At 37.1% G+C, this 14,517-nt stretch overlaps 1 protein-coding gene across 2 annotated transcripts in view; it reads right to left on the bottom strand.

Moving 5' to 3' along the window:
• Sorcs3 (sortilin related VPS10 domain containing receptor 3) overlaps positions 1 to 14,517 on the bottom strand; it is a 664,579-nt gene that overhangs the window by 17,430 nt on the left and 632,632 nt on the right. The gene's annotated exons all lie outside the window — the stretch shown is intronic.

Genomic DNA, 14,517 nt, shown 5'->3' with positions numbered 1-14,517 from the left:
TTCTTACAACAGTAATTATTCCTCCAGGAACAAGGAGGGGTGTTCATCAATAGAAAATTCATAAAATATTCATCCTGAAAACTGATGATAAGATTGGAAACTCTCATGTTTTCATGTCACCCTGTTCTTTCTCCAGAGGCAAAATGAAAACAGCTTTTAACCTGTTACTGCTGGTTCTGGGAGTAAAGAATCACATCCTTCCCTGACAATATCCAGTGTCCATCTCATATTCCAGAGGACTGTAGAGAGTTTTCAGAGAAGTGATATTTGACTTATATCATTTTCACTGATCTAAGCCCACTGTCATTCTTACAAAAGGAAATATACATAGAAATTAAATACAATGGTCATCCTAATGACAATCTGCTGAATTATATCTGTCTTCATTGTAAAACATTCTTTCCATTTTTATTAATTTGAGAACATGCAAGCATACATATCTAATATAATCATGTTTTAGTTTCTTTATTTCTTATACTTTACCATAAAAACTTCTCAAGGGTAAAAAGGATAGAACAATTATAATTTCCCTGAGAATTAGAATCTTTCTAAAAGCAGGTGCTTATAGGAAAGAGGAGAAGGTAAATCTTCAGACTGGAGAGTCAGTATTCAGTGGTCATCTTAAAGTTCAGGCCCTCTCAAGTTGTCTGTGGTTTGGAAAACAAACCATACCGGTCAGAGGCTGATCTAAGGCTAGTGATTAAGAAGCACTACAAAGAGGAAGGAATAAAGCCCCTCTCCCTTCTGCAAGTCGGCACAACAAGAAAGAGAATAATAATGTAGCTTGTTGTATGCACAGAGCTGCCCTCTGAGGTGTATGGGTCAGCTCTCACAGTGTCTCCGTGCTTGTCTGAATACATTCACAGGGAATGAAACAATCATTCAATTTCTTCTGCTTTGAATTCTAAAGCAGTATTTTATGATCAGGTTGATAGTTAGTTGGGCACAATCAGAATACTCTCCCAAGCTATTGGTAGCCTTTCTTCTGTGTTTGCTGAATAAAAAGGAAGAAAATACAGACGATTCCTTCTTTTCCACACCTGAAGACAAACCATAAAGCACAGGCATTTTTCCATAAATGGCTTCATTATGGCACATACAGGATTGTTCTTTTTAGTTGAATAAGGGAAGAAGTGGAATTGGGTCTGCATATACACCATTATACCATGGTTGTTTAATCTTATTTTGAGGATGCTGAAGTCAAGTTGAGTGCATCACAACAAAGCCAGTGATGGCCATGGAAAGACAGAGCCACCAAATCCATGCAATGAGGGAACAACATGTGTACCACATCACTGCAAAATTTAATATAGCAAGAACATGACTTAAAATTCTAGTCTATTACTATTTGCATAGATGTCCTTGGGCAAAATCTGTCCCCATTTTGTGTCCTCTATTCACGTATTTATCTATCTGTCTGTCTGTCTATCTATTTATTTGAAGAAGGGGTTAAAATTATGGACTTTAGAATCTTGGAATAGGCAAGTGCTTATGAAGTTACTAGAGAAGTCTTCTCCTCCCTGGTCTAGAAACAATTATACATACTAATTATCTGGTATAGAAATAATACATCTACTGTCTGGGCTGATTAGATGGTAGCAAAGGATAAGCCATAGTTCTTATGGGTAAAAAAAAAAACAATGATGGTGTGGGATTAGGTTATCTTTGGGAACTCATCAGGAATTAGAATCTAAGGGATTGATATATGGGTTTAGGCAACATTTCTACCCTGTACTGCTTAGTAGATTAAGTCTGAATGTCAGAAGATTTTCAGCTCATTGGAAACAAAATCAGATTCCTAAATGTACCTAGCACAATGGTTCAAAGTTGTTTATAAATTATAATATCAAATATTGTTAAAATGCAAAGCAAATTGAAGTTTTTATGTAATTTTGGTGAAAATACAAAAGCACTATAACCATTTCTGGAAAAGTTTAACTCCATAAGAAATTGTGTGTGAAATTCTTCCAAAGAGGTTGTGTCATGTATATTTCATGCTTTTCAACTGCAGTACTTGGAATTTAGTTAAGAGAAAACAAAGGTCCACTTCCTAAAAATTCATAGCAGCTAATTCATACCAGCAGATAATGTAGGCAGCCCAGAGATTCATCAGTGAAAATATATAAATTAACCATCATTTCTCTGTAAATCAAATAAAAAAGAATATTGATATCTGCATATATAGATACACATAAACATGCATAAATGTGAATGTCAAAATCATGAGCAGTGAAAAACGTCAACTCATACTGTATAATTACATTTTTATGATGTTCTTTAACAGGCAAATCCAATCCATGGTGGGGAAGAGACTGGAGTAGATGTTGCTTAAGAGGAGCATAAAAGAAATTTCCAGAATGATGGTGATATGATGCTCTCACAGGTGAGCTATCCAACTGACTACCTTTATCAGACTCTATAAACACACTCTGCAGATTTATGAATTCCACTGTTAATACATTTTATATTCCCTAAGAAGAAAAAGTATTAAGAAACTGTGAACTATATTTGAGGATTTGCAAGCTGAATCATTTAGAACAATGTATATAAACTTCCTTAATTTACTTCAAAATGAATAAAAAATCAAGATTAATGAATATAGATAGATGATAGATAGATAGATGATAGATAGATAATAGATAAATAGAAGATGATTAGATAGATAGATGATAGATAGATAGATGATAGATATATGATAGATAGATAGATAGATAGATAGATAGATGATAGATATATAGATAGATAGATAGATAGATAGATAGATAGATGATAGATGATAGATGATAGATAGATAGATGGATGACAGATGGATGGATGGCTAGGGATGGTAAGATAGTGATACCTGCAAGAAAAATTCTACAGTAAATATTAATTGCAGACTACAAGTGGTGGGTAGATGGATGTTTATTGAAAATTCTTTCAACTTTATTATATATTGAAATTTCTCATCAAAAAATACTATGTGAAAATTTATTTTAAAAAAGAGTAATCAATATGCTTTTATTTTTCCTGACTCTTTGAATGATTCTGGCCATTACTATCACACACTGTCCTGTTCTGGTTTGCTGTCCTCGATGGTCCTTCCTCTCCTCAGCACTAAGGCACTTTTCTCCCTTCTTAGTTTTCACTTTAGGAAACCTTCACTGTTCCTTTGTCATCTTTCTCTGCTCTCCTTGGGACTTTTAGCCCTCTCTCCTTTTCAGCATACTCTTCTTATCCTGAGACTAGGCTGGTTCTGGCATGTTTGTTGAGCAACAGCTTTTCCTCAGAGAGAAGGTGCCTTCCTCCCGGCCTAGCAAATCTGATTTTGTCTCCAACTGGCTGCTTCCCTGGAATCCAGAGCCAGAAAGGATGCAGAGCTAAAGGACAAGGGGACACCATCAGGGGTGGGTGAATGTATGCCATCTCACCAGCCAGTCAGGGCAGAGAGCCACAGCAAACAAACCCTGCTGGATGGGGATGCTTGGTCTCCGGGTGGCAGGCCACAGACATCCATGCTAGGGAAATGCAGAAGCTAATTTTGTTTTCCAAATTGCTTTTGTATTTCATCAGCAGTTATGGCACCATGGTTGATTTCACCTTCCATGAAAAGCTGGAACAGACAACAGGATCCTTGAGTTCTTCATTGTGTACTTATTTAGGATGACCAATGCTAAATTAAATCAAGTATTTTAAGGTTCATTTACTCAAATATATTAGGCATGAAGACACATTTATTAAGCCAGATCTCTGTTAATCCCAGCAAATTGGCCATTCAGAGCCCCACAAACCCAACAGGCAGCAGACTGGCTTCTCTGCTTTTGTTTTGTAGAAGCTGCAGTGCCAGCTTGCAGTGGGACCCTTAGACTCATACATCATACCCTGCCTAGGTTGTGGGTTACATTCATCCCCACGAACAATCCCTCACATGTAAGAGATCTCAAATTACCTAACTCAGCCTGGAAAGAAATCAAGAAAGCTCTGAGAAAATATTTAGTTATAAGATTTCCACTGACTAATGGAACAGGAAGCTTCAGGGAAATCTTTGGATGCAGGCTACACCAGCAATCTACACAGAAAGTCATGAGAATGTTACACATTATAAAATCACCACAGTTTAAAATGTGTACCTTAATAAAAACCTGCCATTGCCTGATTCAACAGACAATGCAATCATTATGTGTGCCTTACTTAAAACCTTCAGTAGATTATAAAGTAACATGTGAAAAGTGCTTATCATATGAAACAGAAAGGCAGAATACGTAACTGTGGTTATACCATGCTTAGAACTATGTATAAAACCTTAAATATACACACAGACAGGAAAGAAAGAAAGCAACATAGCATTGATACCTGTGCTATGACCATGGAATTGATGTGAAAATTCACAGTTAAAATGGTTTTATACACACACACACACACACACACACACACACACAAACACACATCCAGTATCTCACTAGAAAGATCTCTCTCTGCTAAAGTATCATGGCCATTTAATCTAGTTCAGTTTCTTATCACCTTATCTTGATCTGATTTTCTAGGACAAAACAAAAAGCACATAACTATATGCTATGCAAAGAAATATATCCTATACTTACACCTTTCTTTCTTTTTTTCTTTTCTTTCTCCCTCCAATTTCTGGGAAAATGAATACTGTGTTTTGTCTGCATCAGTCAACACACAACATAGGTATTTGCCAAGTCTTACCTTTGCACCCAGACCTTCCCCTCATCTCTGCTTACATTTTCTGTTACTTCAAGGCCAGTTTAGGACCAGTTTCATACATGACCCAATTCATGACCCATAAAGCCTGCATCCATCACGCTCTAGGCTGCCTGACCTGGCTAGCAGGCACACATTCATATCGCCTTCTTTTCTTGTCATTTCCAGGGTGTTAACATCATATTATCAAAGATTACATTTCTTGAAGGTAACAAATGGCATTTACCCTGCTTGGTATTCCTCACAACATCTGGTAGGAAATACAGCTGCTGTAAAGATCTGTGGAGGACCTGATGCAGTTTCACATCCCCTGCTGACAGGTTTGTAGGCATGTGACCCAACAGCTGGACCTCAGCAATGTGTACTGTTTTACACTTATTTACATAGAATATTTGCTTGCCAATTACCTTGTTTGTGTATGTTGCCTTCTCATATGGAATGCAATTTCTTTGAATGTAGAAATAATATATTTTACCACTAATAGTAATAGTACCAAGATAAGGACTGGTTATGAAGAGAAGGGTCAGCTACTTTTTCCAATGTTATTAGCCTAAGTGTATCCGCTGAGAAATGGGATAATTTCTCCATCAAAGATTCTCTGATAATTAAATAAAATAATGTGTATTGAGAAAATTAAATAAATGCTAGTAATAATCAATTAGAATTAGTTCATTTTACAGATCAGTTTGCTAGTCAGAGAGCCATAAGGTTCTAAAGTGGCCATACTCACTATGACACCCAAAGATAGTCATTAATTTGCCAGTCAAATACAGCACACATTTGGTCAACTGTGGGGCACTATGGCCACAGTGATGTGTTTCTGGCATAATGCTAGAAAAAGTGTTGAAAATGTTTTGAAAATGAAGCAAATTTAATATTTTCATAAAACATACTGTGTAGAATGTCAGATTTCCCATATATATTTTTATAAATGAGTCGTTTTTGTTAAAGAGTTGTGATAGGAGAAACAGCATTCTTGTTTTAAAATACTTTATTTATTTTTTATTTTATGTATACGTGTGCACTGCCTGCATGTAGGTAAGTGCATCCGTGTCATGCAATGACCATGGAGGACAGAAGAGGCTGTGTCACATCCCCTGGAACTGGAGTGACAGAGCACATACCAATGTTTGATGTTCCCAAATGCTTAGATACATTCTAAATCATTCATGATTATCCTTTACTTAAGGTGCACAGTAATAATCAATTATTATTGTTATTATTGTTATTAGAACTTTATAGTTAATAAAACTGAAACACAAAGGCAGTGAATGGTTTGACTAAAGGAAACTAGCAAATAGCTGTCTGGATTTCAACCCAATCTTCCCTGTCCCTAAATGGTTCTGAGTAAAAATTAGAAAAGGACATGATCAGGTATGTTCCAGGAAATGGGTGGGCAGGGCAGAGGATGGAGTATGAGGGGGAGGGAACTAATATTAAAGGCCTTTACAGAAATCCATATGGGAACCTACCAGTAGAGATTCTTAAAGTATACACATATATATTATACAAAGAGACTGAAAAGCTCTACCTCATAACAGCAGGCCATTGCCCCTACTAGGCAACATAGGTTAGCAAACTAAAAGCACAGTGCCTGGAATAGACTCTCTCTTTTGAAGCTGTTCATCAGGGTTCCCACAGGCCCCCGAACAATACTGACCATTGCTCCTGCTCTTGTTTATCCACCAGAACTTGATGCTAAGACCCTACTGCTAAAGACACTAACATACATGAGTTGTAGACCAAACAAGGATAAATCAAGATGGTACTGACCTCAAAGCCCAGTCTCTACTGCCTATCTTTTACAATGCTGGAAGGTGCTATGCATGCTCGATGAAGATAAAAGCAATCATCAACATTACCCAGAAGTGAAGCCTGCGAATTACAACTATCCTGGTAAAACATGCCCACTTGTGGAATAGTGGCATGGCACAAATATTGTGGGAATAACCAACCACTTTGTGATTGAATTTGAGGAGTACTTCATAATCAGAGCCCATACTGATATCAGGCCTAGGAACCTATAGCTAGAAAGGTCTCGGGCCATAGGGGAGAGGCTACTACTATTTTTCCATTAAATGGGCATAGTATTATTCAACTGACTTCTAATGACTTATTGTCATGCCCATAGATCAATGCATTGCTCACCTCTCAGCAAAGAAGCTTTTTCATGGAAGAGATGGCGAATAGCAAAGAGACTCATAACTAGCCAACATGCAGAGAATAAGACACTGTAGGGTACTGTCCCTGAATAAGATAACTATGTTAAACCTCTGCTTCCCACGTCTCAGGGACCAGATTGTAAGAGCCAGAAGTAGTGGATGATCACAAGAAAACAGTTTGTCAAACAGCTGGGAAGTTACCTATTTGAACTCACAGAAAATGGTCACATCATACACAAGATCCATATAAAGTCAAGCCATTCAAAATCCCAGCATAGACATGGGGAAGAGGGTGAGAAGCCCCAACCATAGCTGAGGAACAGTTAGTAACTGATAGTTTCTGAAAGAGTGAGAGTTGTTTTTCTTTAAGGGTGTGACATTGGGTAGGTTAGCCAGATTCCAGTGAATGGACCCACACTGAAGGGCATTTGAAAACATAAATCTGACTCAATAGGTCTTAGTGTGTGTGTGTGTGTGTGTGTGTGTGTGTGTGTGTGTGTATAATAGGGTACATGCAATCAGATGGGGGGTAGTACAGACAGGGAAGGAGGCCTAAGTATGATCAAAATATATTACATTCACAAAATTTCATTAATAAAACAAAAAAATACACACTAATACTCAAATTAAGTAGTTCAAGGTAACATATGATAGCCAAGTATAGCAGTATATGCCTTTAACTCCAGCACTCAGGAGAAGAGTCAGGCAGAGGCCAGTCTGGTCTACTGTGGAGTTCCAGGCCTGCTGGAGTTATAGAGAAACTCTGTCTCAAAAAAACAAAAATACAAACCAAAATAAATAAACAAACAAACAAATAAATGGCAACACACAATAATTTAGAAAACTAAAAAGTAGAATCTCCAATCACTTTGTCCATTTTTTGTTTATTTTAATCCAATACTTATTATACCACTAGTAGGTACTTTATGTGTAAGAATCAGTACCCAAAAGAAAAAAATAACATATTGGCAATCCTGCATATTTTGTTCCTTGCTGCTTCTGAGTGAATCTCTATGCTGCTATCATCCAGGAACTAGCCTCCTTGCATACCATAGTTTCATTGTAAAGGTGATCAAATGAATGGACATTAACAGAAAATAATTCCCTGAACAGAAGCTGTCACCCAAGTTCATTCGGGGTCTCTTGCACTATCAGACAAACCATATAACATATTTTTGTGTGAATTAATTATGGTTTATGCCCTTGGAGGGCGGTGAGGAGAGTGGCTTACAAAGAAACAAACACTGGGTGCCCAACTCTGAGCCTCAGCTCAGGCCTGCCATTCCAGATTGCGAGCCTGCCACTCCAGATCGCTCCTGTGGCCCACCCATAGTCACACCTAGCTTTTGCACATGCTCATTTGCCCACAGTCTAGCCCCAGGTCGGTAAATGCCAGGCCATTCCTTTTCCCCCATCTGCTTGGGTCCCAGCTCCTCTCCAAGATAGCACCCAGAAGCACCTCCCTCCATGGCTAACTCTCCTCAGTCAATTCTCCACAACAGGCCCAGCCCCTTGGAGGAACCAGGGCCCTGGGACACAGAAGCTAAACTCTTATCCCCAGAGGAGAAATGAGCTTTTCCCCAGCAATTTTCTTATTCCTCAATACTATGCCTATCTCCTGATCTTTTAAAAAAGATGATTGGTTAGTAGCAATTAGGAGACAAATATTTTTAGTGGTGTAGCTAAGCATTCTGAGCCTGAGGGATAGTGCATCATGCATGGGAATTAGAGGCCCTGAATCTGAGGTTAGCCTTTGCAACTAATCAAGTGGTGGAACTTGGGGTACTATTTGCACACTGAGAACAACACTTCTCTGCTCTACCAAATATAGATTTCACTAAAAGACCTGAATATTGTCTTGATAAATAATATCCTGTAAATACAAAATCATTAGACAGCGATACAAAGACATTAAAACCATAGGGTAGAAATTAGTGCAAATTGAAAGAGGCCCCAGGCTCCATGAATCTTGTTCTGATTTTCACTACCCCATCCTCCTAAATATCACTTTTCAAATATCAATATATCAGTATTTGATATAATACAAAGCACACATTTTTTAACACATTGTTTGTGACATTTAAATATGTTTTACAACAGTCAAGATGAAATCACTTATTGTGAATTAACATCTTAGAACAAATAATTTGATAATGTTCATATATCTAGCACATAGCTATGCTGACATCCTAGCCCATGATTCTGAATCCCATGTCCATGATCCCACCTTTGCATCATGTTGCCTTCTTAGACAATGTAGGGGTAAGGGACATTCTAGTCTCACCATTCAGGAGGAAGAGTGCAGGTGGACTACTCTTTGGTCATTCATAACTGATAACTGAATATTTATTTCTGGTCTCTTAGTAGTCAATACTTCCAAATCTGATATGCTTCTTAGGGTTTTTTTTGGAAGTAACTATTTTTCTAAGATTGCAATGCCAACAACATGATGAATTTTCAAAGTAATCAAGTCAGTGAGTTACCACCTCAGGGTGGATCCAGGGAGCCACAGGAGGCCTTGTGACTTTGTAGACTTTATACCCAGGAGCTGATAAAGGTCTCCTATAAATACAGGAGAAATATGTATTTGTGCTTCTTGCAGAGAGAGGGGATAAGGAACTATTCTTAGGGATATCAATGAACTGTGGCTTTCTAAAAACTGCTTTTAGAAGAAACTAGTAATCAGAGCCTTCCCTGGCATGATTTTATCTTAGTCAACAGCAGTGGAAGAAGGAGGTATCTCAAGCTCAGCCAAGCCTAGCCATGCAGGTAAGGTATGTGACATATGTATGTAGGTTAACTGAGAGACAGCCATAAAATACACATTTCAAGGGTACCTAATAAAACAAGGCCTAATCATAAGGTGATAGAGCAGCTCTCCCTCCTCTACATCTCACCATCATAATACTAAAGTCCTACTTGCAACAATTCCTCTTACCCAGTACATCATATATTGATTAAGAAAATATTTGCTGAGAGAGATGGGCAATATAAATGGAGAGATAAAAATCCTGGGAAACAAAATATAATAATAAGAGTAATAATAATAATAATAATGAATAATAATAATGAATACTACCATAACAGAAGTGAAGAATGGTTTTGATAAGCTTGTTAATGGACAGGACATAGCTGAGGATGTGTCAAAAGAAACTTTCAGATGAAAATCAAAGAGAACAAAGAATGAGAAGACTAAGAACAAAAAATAAATGAGAGAACATGATAGAATAATTATGTGAGTCAATTACAAAAGATGTGAACACAGGGGCTGGAGAGGTGACTCAGTGGTTAAGAGCACTAACTGCTCTTACAGAGGACCCAGGTTTGACTTCCAGTACCCACATGGCAGCTAACCATCTACAACTCCAGTTTCAGGGGAATCCAATGGCCTCTGATCTCGACAGGCATTGCATGACATGGGTGCACTTACACACAGACAATAAATTACTCATACACAATACAATAATAAAGCAAATACTTTTTAAAAATGTAAATTTGTGTAATATGAGTTCCAGAAGAAAAAACGAAAGGGATGGAGAAAAACTGGAAATAAATAAGAATCTCCCAGCTCATATCAGACAAAGCACAGACAAAAGAAGTTCAGTTCAGAACTCTAAATAACATAAATGGTTACACTTCTCCACCCAGGCATGCAATTCTCAAACTAGAAAGTTAAAGAAAAAGTTTAATTCTGAATAGAAATCAGAGAAAGCATACACCTGACCTAAACCATAGAAAAGATAAGAAATATATCCAACATCTCCTCAGAGAGTATGCAAGTATAAGAAATTACATATTTAATGTCTTTAGAGAAAAAAAATTATGGCTCTTTTTTCTAAGAGAAAAAGATGTACTGAGTTGCTCTGTCTGTACGTCACTTAGATTATAAAAGCAAAGGGAAAAATTACTTTAAGACAAACAAAAACTGAGGGAACTTTTTGCCAGTAGATAAGTTCCACATGAATTCTTAAAAGATCCTTAGTGAGAGAGAAAATAATGGTGGTCAGAAACTCTGAAAAACATAGATAATATTCTTAGAAAAGTGACGGCAAAAAAATAATGATTACTTCTAATTGTCTAAAAAGGAACATTTCCTTCGAAATAGTAATACCAATGACAATGTATGGGATTGCATACACATAAGATCATTGAGTGATCATGCTGATAGGAAACTCAGAAGGAAGGATTTATGATTATTTCATTATTATTAAGCACACACAAGGCTCATGAAACTGAATAATATAATTAAAAATGGGACTGAATAAGCTGTCAATATGTACTGTAAGACTAGGGCTTCCACCAAAGAAAACTGTCTAAAATGTAGAAGTGATATGCTAAGCAAAGAGAGAAAATCAATAGGGACATGGATGAACTCAACAACTCAACAACCCAATCAAGCAACTGGAAATGATTGGCATACACAGATTAAAGGGCAGAAAAAGCAACCTTAATGCCTGCTCTTAAAATAATGTAAGTACTCTGTAAACCAGAATCAAGAAGACAACTGTAAAATCTCTAAATATTTGAGCATCAAACAGTATACCTGTAAATAGCACATGAGTCAAAAAGAAATCTGAAAGGACATTCATTTTAAATTGAGACTGAAAACACAACATCAGTTTTTGGAGCCAGCGGCTTTCCTGGGTAAGGCTGGTGGCACCCACTGTGCTGTGACTCCCCCAGCCTCATTCACCCTCCCAGTACCTCCACCCCATCTCTCCTCCTAGGAGGGGCAATGGCACATTTCTTGTCTTGGCACCCTAGACCCCTGGACTGACCTCTTGGCACAGACACCCCACTGCTTCTTGAACCATTCCATGAAGCTTCTTCCTGTCCTCACCTCCCTTTGCATCTCTGGATGGCCCAGGGCCCCCAGCTTCCTGGGACCAGCATCTTTCTTGGAGGGATCCAGTCCTTAGAAGAAAGCCTGAGAGCATCTGATCCTCATCTGACTTGGGCCTCTATGGGAACTCCTGAGCAGGAAGATGAAATCAATTTGGGCCTCCAATATAAAATCAAAAGAGAAAACCTGACACGTAGGTAAACCAGCTTTTCATGCCCAACAAGTAAATCGTGAAGGCACACAAAGTTTACAAAAAGAAGAAAACCTAACCTCAATAAAGGAAGGTTTAGGTCTCACACAAGAATCAGAAACTACAAAGGTAATACACATGTCAAAGTCACAGAGAAAAAATAATAACATGAAATATCCAAAGAATATTTCCCCACCGAGTACCAATAGTCCAATAGTAGAGGAGTACAATGAAAATACCCTAGAAATAACACAGGACATGGAACTCAAAAGAAAAATTATAAACATGATAAAAGAATTCAGTGAATTTAAAGAACACACAGACAAAGAAATCAAAGAACCGAAAGAAGATAGGGATAAAATGCCGAATGAATTCAGAAGAGTTAGAAATATTGAAGAATACACAGGCTGAAATGAAGAAGGAAGTGAAACAGTAAGCCAATTAGAAGTGACAGGAGAAAGGCTTACTAACAGGATGAATGAAATGAAAAACAGAATATCAAGACTGGAAGATAAAGTGGATGATTTCGACCACTCAAGCAAAGATTATGAAAAAAATTAAGAAAACACAAGAATTGAATATGCAGGAATTGTGTGACACAATAAAAGACAAAACTTATGAATCATAGGCATAAAGGAAGGTGAAGAATCTCAGAATAATGATATGGACCAGATCTTCAACAGGATTGTAGAAGAAAATTTCCCAAAATTAAAGAAAGACATGCCCGTATAATTACAAGAAGCATATAGAACACCAAATAGACTGGACCAGAAAAGAAACTCTCCATGGCACATCATCGTAAAAACACTAAATGTACAGAACAAAGAGAGAATACTAAAAGCTGCAAAGGAAAAATACCAAGTCACATATAAAGGAAAACCCATCAGAATACAGCTGACTTTTCAGTGCAAACTATGAAATTGAGAAGAGCCTGGACTAAAGTATTCCCAGTTCTAAATGACCACAGATGCCAACCCAGATTACTTTACCCAGGCAAAATGTCTATTATAGTCGAAGGGAAAAGAAAAATCTTCCATGACATAAACAGGCTGAAGGAATTCAAGTCCATAAATAGAGCCCTTCAGAGAGTTTTGAAGCAACACAAAGAACTGAAGAAAGGAATTACTATACCAAGGGGTTGCAGAAGGAAACTTAATGAAGGTAGAACTGTGGAAATGCACAGCTACACCAAGAATGTGAACAGAAATAAAAGTGACAGGAATCAGTACACATCTTTCATTAATATAAATATCAATGGACTGAATTCTCCAGTCAAAAGACACAGACCAGCTGAATGGATTAAGAAACAAAACCAATCTTTTTGTTGCATGCAAGAAACTCATCTCACTTTCAAGGACAGGCACTACCTTAAGGTGAAAGAATGGAAAAAAATATATCAAGCAAATGGTACTAACAAAAAAGCAGGCATTGTAATTCTAATATCTGACAAAATAGACTTTGAACTAAAACGAATCAAAAGACATAAAGAGCGCCACTTCATTATGATCAAAGGAACAATTGACCAAGAAGATATTACAATCATGAACATATATTTACATATATGAAGTTGGTGCAACCAACTTCATAAAAACAGTATGATAGGACTTTAAGATCCAGATTAATCCCAACTCATTAATAGTTGAGGATTTCAATACGCCATTGTCTCCACTAGATAGGTCAACAGGACAGATATTTAACAGAGAGACATCTGAATTAAACAATACCACACATTAAATGCACCTAACAAACATCTACTGAATATACTACCCAAGCACCAAAGAATATACTTTCTATTCAGTGCCCCATGGAACTTTCTCCAAAATCAACTATATACTGGGGCACAAAATAAGCCACAACAAATATGAAAAGATTGAAATAATTCCATGCACTCTCTCAGACCACAATGCACTAAGGCTTAAAATCAACACCAGAAAAAACCCTAGTAACTACAAGAAAACATGGAGATTAAACAACATACTCCTGAATGATAAATGGGTCAAAGGAGAAATTAAGAAAGAAACAAAAATATTCCTGGAACTAAATGAAAAGGACACTACAACAAAACCTTTGGGACATCTTGAAAGCAGTCCTTAGAGGGAAGTTTATAGCTCTAAGTGCCTACATTAAGAAATCAAAAAGAACACAAATAAATGAATTAACATTGCAACTCAAGACACTCGAAAAGCAACAACAAATGAAACCCAAACCCAGCAGACCAGAAGAACAACAAAAATCAGAGCAGAAATCAATGAAATAGAAACAAAGAAAACAACACAAAGAATCAATGAATCCAAGAGCTGGTTCTTGGAAAAGATAAGCAAGATTGACAGACCCCTAGCACAGTTAACCAAAGAAAGAAAGAGCACCTCCAAATCAACAAAATCAGAGATGAAACAGAAAACATTACAACAGACAACAAAAAGATCCAGAATATTATAAGGGAATACTTTAAAAACCTATATGCTACTAAATTTGAAAACCTAAAAGAAATGGACAGGTATCTAAAAGCATGGGAACCTCCAAAACTAAACCAAAAGGAGATCAACAGCTTAAACAGGCCCATTAAGATATAAGGAAATTGAAACAGTAATACAAAACCTCCTGACTAAAAAAAGCCC

The sequence above is a fragment of the Nannospalax galili genome, unplaced genomic scaffold (genome assembly GCF_000622305.1).
Source record: "Nannospalax galili isolate Female #2095 unplaced genomic scaffold, S.galili_v1.0 scaffold161, whole genome shotgun sequence".
Taxonomy (NCBI): Eukaryota; Metazoa; Chordata; class Mammalia; order Rodentia; family Spalacidae; genus Nannospalax; species Nannospalax galili.
This window is presented reverse-complemented; position numbering and strand designations above follow the sequence as displayed.